This window comes from Coregonus lavaretus, assembly GCF_964263955.1.
Source record: "Coregonus lavaretus genome assembly, chromosome: 14".
Classification (NCBI taxonomy): domain Eukaryota; kingdom Metazoa; phylum Chordata; class Actinopteri; order Salmoniformes; family Salmonidae; genus Coregonus; species Coregonus lavaretus.
The window spans coordinates 32,846,759-32,853,233 of NC_140001.1; the positions used below are offsets into that span (position 1 = coordinate 32,846,759).

General features: G+C 45.6%; 1 pseudogene across 1 annotated transcript; it reads right to left on the reverse strand.

Annotated features, from left to right (window-relative positions):
* Nucleotides 1-765: 765 nt before the first annotated feature.
* LOC311141125 (outer mitochondrial transmembrane helix translocase-like) lies at nucleotides 766-3,236 on the reverse strand (annotated as a pseudogene). The gene is made up of 7 exons: nucleotides 3,174-3,236; nucleotides 2,674-2,740; nucleotides 2,350-2,456; nucleotides 2,080-2,169; nucleotides 1,883-1,933; nucleotides 1,538-1,711; nucleotides 766-893 (listed from the first exon to the last, which is right to left on the reverse strand). The product of its transcript is annotated as an outer mitochondrial transmembrane helix translocase-like (transcript).
* Nucleotides 3,237-6,475: the final 3,239 nt, after the last annotated feature.

The following is a 6,475-nucleotide window of genomic DNA, read 5'->3' on the forward strand; positions in this document are numbered from 1 at the left end:
GAATAATTTCTATCCAACATTTGGAGTAGTACAGTATTAAATACAATGATGAACATTCAATAAAAAGTAGCTTCAGAATATGCGATCTACCAACTGATTCAACTGGTAGATCAACGTTTCTTTTTTGTCATCCAAAACCTTGGTCTTCATTACATTAAATCACATGTACTATTGTGTTGCTACTGTTTTTCATTCAATTGCTCAGACATGCAGACAACTAGGCACAGTTTAGTATTTGTTCAAAATAACATTGACAGTGCAAATACAGTAATATTCCATATTCAGTATTTTTCCAGAAAGGTAGCATGATTAAAAAACAATATAAATTCACATTCTCAATAAGACTTGTGTGCTACATAATAATAATAATAATAATAATAATAATAATAATAATAATAATAATAATAATAATAATAAAAATAACAAAAACATCAATGATGTCAGAGTACTCAGAGACAGACTGTCTGGTCCCGCTCACCCTGTGCTCTGTCTGTCAGTGCAGGAGCGTTACAGTTGACAGCCCTGCTGCCCATCTTAATGTACAAAGCCTGTGCTTCTAAGGCTATAGTCTGATGAGTGTGGGGGGTGGGGGGTTGGGGAATTAGTTGGTAAATTCAGTCTGTAACAGTGGTCAGACAGTATGAATGAATTGGACAAGGGTATTGGTATGGGATAAGAGAAGGGATACAGAGAGATCTTAGACTGCTCTGGACCACTGTGCTAGGATTGCATGGGGAGGATAAACAGGGTATCTGAAAGAAAGGTTTAGTCCAGAGGCACCTCTCTGGGTATGAGTTCCTGGGGCACGGTGGCTTTTTTGGACTCTCATCTTGTCCAGCCCGAATAGCAGGTCCAGCTGGGTGATGGGCCGCAGACACTCCTCCACCCCTGCTCTGGAGACGGATGGCACAAAGGTCAGAGGTCAAACATAGATGCAGACACAGGTGTTTCATGCAACCTGGACTCAGGTTGCATGAAACATAGTAAATGTAAATCTGTCTCCAGTTATTATATGTTGTGTTTCGTACGGTATGTAGAAATTTGTGGCTGTCCATTATCCATTTCGTATTATATGTTACGAATAAAAATGTGTATGATATGTTACGAACTGCAATTCGAACAATATGCTACGAATTTGCAATACTTATATGTTACACATTTTAATTTGTTGTTGCTAACGCTAACGTTAGCTAGGCTAGGCTAGGGGTTAAGGTTAAGAGTTAGGTTAAAGGGTTAACTAACATGCTAAGTAGTTGCAAAGTAGCTCAAAGGTAGTAAGTAGTTGCAAATTTGCAAATGAGCTAAAATGCTAAAGTTGTCCGTGTACGCAATCTTTGGGTTGCTAGACGTTCGCGTTATACGCCCACCCGTCCTCCCTGACCAACCACCCTCCTTTCGTTTTGGCCTTAAGTAACCTTCTGTCTTATGTAACCATATCAAACGTAACATACTAATTTATACCGTAACTTACAGTTACATTCAGGATAGCAAAAAGGCCAAAGACCAGTAGTTTGATGCCTGAGTTGATAAAAGTGACCTGTCTTCCTCGTCGACCTCCTGCATCTGCTGAGCTATCTGTTTCACCTGCTGCTTGCGGACAAAGTCTCTAACACGGTACATGGCAGAATCACGACACAGCTCCCTGAGGTCACTGCCCTGATGAACCCTCCAACTTCTCTGCTATCTCCTTCAGATTAATGGCATTGCTTAGCTGAGGAGGAGAGGGGAAAATACTGTGAGTATGGTTGCATGATAAATAATCAATATTGGTTTGGTTTTTATGTCATTGTAACAGCTGTCATTGGAATGCACCAAGGTTTATGTTTAGAAACAGGCTAGTTCTGGGAGCAAACAAAGAATACAAGAGAAAATGTTTACTTACATTTTCTCCTGCCAGGATCAACTTCAGGATCTCTGCCCTCTGTCTTGTGATCTATAGAAGTACATGACAATGAGAAACACAGGTTTTTACATGACAACTTGATCATCAGAGAGCGCATCCACAACTAAACTGACATACTTGTTCAAGCCACATACATGTTCAGGCCACATCCAAGTTGTAGTGTGTGTGTGTCTCACCGGTAGGCCCTCGTGAAAGGTGGTGGGCATCCTGCGCAGTATAGCTGGGTCCAGATCCTGTGGTCTATTGGTGGCCCCCATCACCATCACCTGCAAGAACAATACCAGAACATTACCTAACTGTACAACAAGCACAACCTAAGATCTAAAGTAAGACATTAGACCAAGGGCCAATACTCAATACACACTGACAGAGAATAATAAACATTTCCATTTAATGTAAGAGCAAATAGGACAAATCTAACTATGGAGGTGAGTTGGTGGAGGTACCGGGCTGCTTGCCCCAGTCTCCAGCCCATCCCACAGGCTCATAAACTGGGCCTTCATCATGACTGTGGCCTCATGGTCCAAACTGGAGCGATTCCTCAGGAAGGAGTCTGAAAAAGAAGATGGAGTCAATTTAAAATTCTGAAAGTAAACATATATGATTATATAATGATTGAGGTTGAAAAATCTGTAAATGATATCAGTCAAGAGAGGTATTAGGCTACTGGATATTTAATGAGTACAGTGTGTGAATGGCTATCACCCAGTATCAATATCTAATGGTTCACAAAGTCGTTTTAAAACCAGTGAGAGATACGAAACACTCACCAATTTCATCTATGAAGATGATACATGGCTGGATCTTGACAGCCAATGTGAAGACAGCAGCAGTCAGCTGATATTAGGGCTTCTAACTTTCTCACTTATCATTACTCACGATTAATTCAGAACTATCCATAATCATGGTAGCATCCATATTAATGTAGAAGTGTTTAGAAACATTTTATTCTTATTTCCAATAAAAGTGACTCTAAAATGACAATACATTATTTACCATTAATTTGTATTGGGCATAAAATAATCTGAAACACAACCAAAACAAACAGAAAATCGATCGAACAAGTTTGTAGAGTCACAAGCTTGACATAATCATTGCATGCTAGGAGCATAGGACCAAAGACTAAACGTTTGACTACTTTAATACACAAAGTGCTGGAGTACAGAGCCAAAACAACAAAAAATATGTCAGTCCCAATACTTTTGGAGCTCACTGTATATCACCATGTTTTAGATGATTCAGATCTAAAACATAAACAATGTGTGCATACCCTTTGCTTGACCCATTTGATGCTGTAGTAGGTGGCAGCCCCAAAGATGGACAGTCTCACCATCATGCCACTACTTCATTCTGAGACAGAGGGCGCATCAGCACCTCTTGAGGAATGTCTTTCAGCAACATCTCAGCAACCAGGTGTAAGCCCATTGGCAGAGAAAGTCAATATGAGGTGAGCAGGGAACTACCTGAAATAGAAACTGAAAGGACATAAGAGACAGTTTCAACAATGTACTGTAGCAACTTCCTGTTAGTTTCACAGCTGAGGTCAAGCTTAATCTTGTAACCAGCTAGCCCAATATTGGACTAAAGGAGCCTAACATTACTCCTTAGTCCAAGTCCCTTACATGTTCTGTTTAAAGGCCAAATTGTCTCGAAGCCAAAACAGCCAAATACTCCATCTAAACAGGAATCGATTCTCAATTGCGGTACGGTTCTAGAAAAATAAAACCCTTTACTTTCATATCACAAAATTAATTTCACAAATGCAAACTACACACTTACTGTACACTGTTTTAACCAGTTTTAACACAGTTGCAGCCGACAGTATTTTTCAGTGACACCATGTTTGTGGCGTCTGTGTTCCGTTTACACACAGGTATTCAGAGACACAGGTAGCTAATTGGCATAGGTAGTCCACTCAGTCTCAGTGGTGTAAAGTACTTAGGTAAAGATACTTTAAAGTACTACTTAAGTAGTTGTTGGGGGTATCTCTACTTTACTATTCATATTTTTGACAACTTTTAATTCATTACATTCCTGAAGAAAAACTCCCATACATTTTCCCTGACACCAAAAAGTACTCGTTACATTTCAAATGTATGTATTTATTTATTTAACCTTTATTTAACTAGGCAAGTCAGTTAAGAACAAATTCTTATTTACAATGACGGCCTACATCGGCCAAACCCGGACAACGCTGGGCCAATTGTGACTCCCAATCACGGCCAGTTGTGATACAGCCTGGAATTGAACCAGGGGGTCTGTAGTGACGCCTCAAGCACTGAGATGCAGTGCCTTAGACCACTGCGCCATTCGGGAGCCCAGGCAGGTCATAATTATGTTCCAGTTTATACACCCATAAATATAACACATTGTAATCCCTACTGCCTCTGATCTGGCGGAATCAATATACTCAAATACTGCATTTGTAAAAAAATATATATATATTTATATTTTATCGTCCCATCTGATTTGCTTACTATAATGGATTTGATGTATATGTCAAGGCGTGCTGAAGGTGGGTGTGGTGTATGAATCATGCGCAGGACGCAGAGGCTCAGTCCAAAGGCTTTAGTGGAATATATATCAAAGACAGAAGCACAATAAGCCCGAAGGCGAATACACGGCGCACACAGGCGACAAAACAAACGGTGCACAAACATGTGCAAAATAACCTCTCCAAAACACTGGAGGGAAAATGTAGCTCCAAACACGAAACAGAAGCGCAATCACACACAACGACAAGCACACACAACGAGAACTAAATAGGACACTAACGAGGACTAACAAGACACAGGTGTACAACATCCAGACAAAACCAAACGAACATGAAACATAGATCGGTGGCAGCTAGTACTCCGGGGACGACGACCGCCGAAGCCTGCCCGAACCAGGAGGAGGAGCAGCCTCGGCCGAAACCGTGACAGTACCCCCCCCTTGACGCGCGGCTCCAGCCGTGCGCCGACCCCGGCCTCGGGGACGACCAGGAGGACGCGGAGCAGGGCGCGCGGGATGGTCCCGGTGGAACTCCGACAGGAGAGATGGGTCTAGGATGTCCCTCCGCGGCACCCAGCACCGCTCCTCCGGGCCGTACCCCTCCCACTCCACGAGATACTGGAGACCCCCCATCCGGCGTCTAGAGTCCAAGATGGACCGAACGGTGTACGCCGGAGCCCCCTCGATGTCCAGTGGGGGCGGAGGAGTCTCCCCTATCTCATTGTCCTGGAGTGGATCAGCTACCACCGGCCTGAGAAGAGACACATGGAACGAGGGGTTAATATTCTTATACTCAACAGGTAGATGTAACCTATAACACACCTCGTTCAATCTTCTCAGGACTTTAAAGGGCCCCACAAACCGCCGACCCAGCTTCCGGCAGGGCAGGCGGAGGGGTAGGTTTCTGGTAGAGATTCAGACTCGATCTCCGGGTGCGTACACCGGCCCCTCACTGCGGTGGAGATCGGCGCTCGCCTTGTGACGAAGGACGGCCCGCTGCAGGTGGACGTGGGCAGCGTTCCACGTCTCTTCCGAGCGCCTCATCCAATCATCCACCGCAGGGGCCTCGATCTGGCTCTGCTGCCAAGGTGCCAGAACCGGCTGGTAACCTAACACACATTGGAAGGGGGTTAGGTTAGTAGAGGAGTGGCGGAGAGAGTTCTGGGCCATCTCGGCCCAAGGAATGTACCGTGCCCACTCCTCCGGCCGGTCCTGGCAATACGACCTCAGAAACCTACCCACATCCTGGTTGACACGTTCTACCTGCCCGTTACTCTCCGGGTGGTACCCTGAGGTAAGGCTAACCGAGACCCCCAAACGCTCCATGAACGCTCTCCAAACACGAGAGGTAAACTGGGGGCCTCGATCAGACACTATATCCTCGGGTACCCCGTAATGCCGGAAGACGTGGGTAAATAGGGCCTCAGCGGTCTGTAGGGCAGTAGGAAGACCCGACATAGGGAGAAGACGACAGGCCTTAGAGAACCGGTCCACAACGACCAGGATGGTGGTATTCCCCTGAGAGAGGGGAAGGTCTGCCACAAAATCCACCGAGAGGTGGGACCATGGTCGTTGTGGAACGGGCAGGGGTTGTAACTTACCCCTGGGCAGATGTCGGGGCGCCTTACACTGGGCACACACCGAGCAGGAGGAGACATAAACCCTCACATCCCTAGCCAAAGTGGGCCACCAGTATTTGGTGCTAAGGCAATGCACCGTCCGGCCGATACCCGGATGTCCAGAGGAGGGTGACGTGTGAGCCCAGTAAATGAGTCGATCCCGAATCTCGAGTGGAACGTACTTCCGACCCTCAGGACACTGTGGAGGGCTGGGGTCGGTACGCAACGCTCGCTCGATTTCGGCATCGACCTCCCACACCACCGGTGCCACAAGGCAAGACTCCGGTAGTATGGGAGTGGGCTCAACGGACCTCTCCTCCGTGTCATACAGCCGGGACAGCGCATCCGCCTTACCATTCTGGGACCCAGGGATGTACGTGATTTTAAATACGAACCTGGTGAGAAACATACTCCATCGAGCCTGGCGAGGGTTCAGTCTCCTCGCTGCCCGGATGTACTC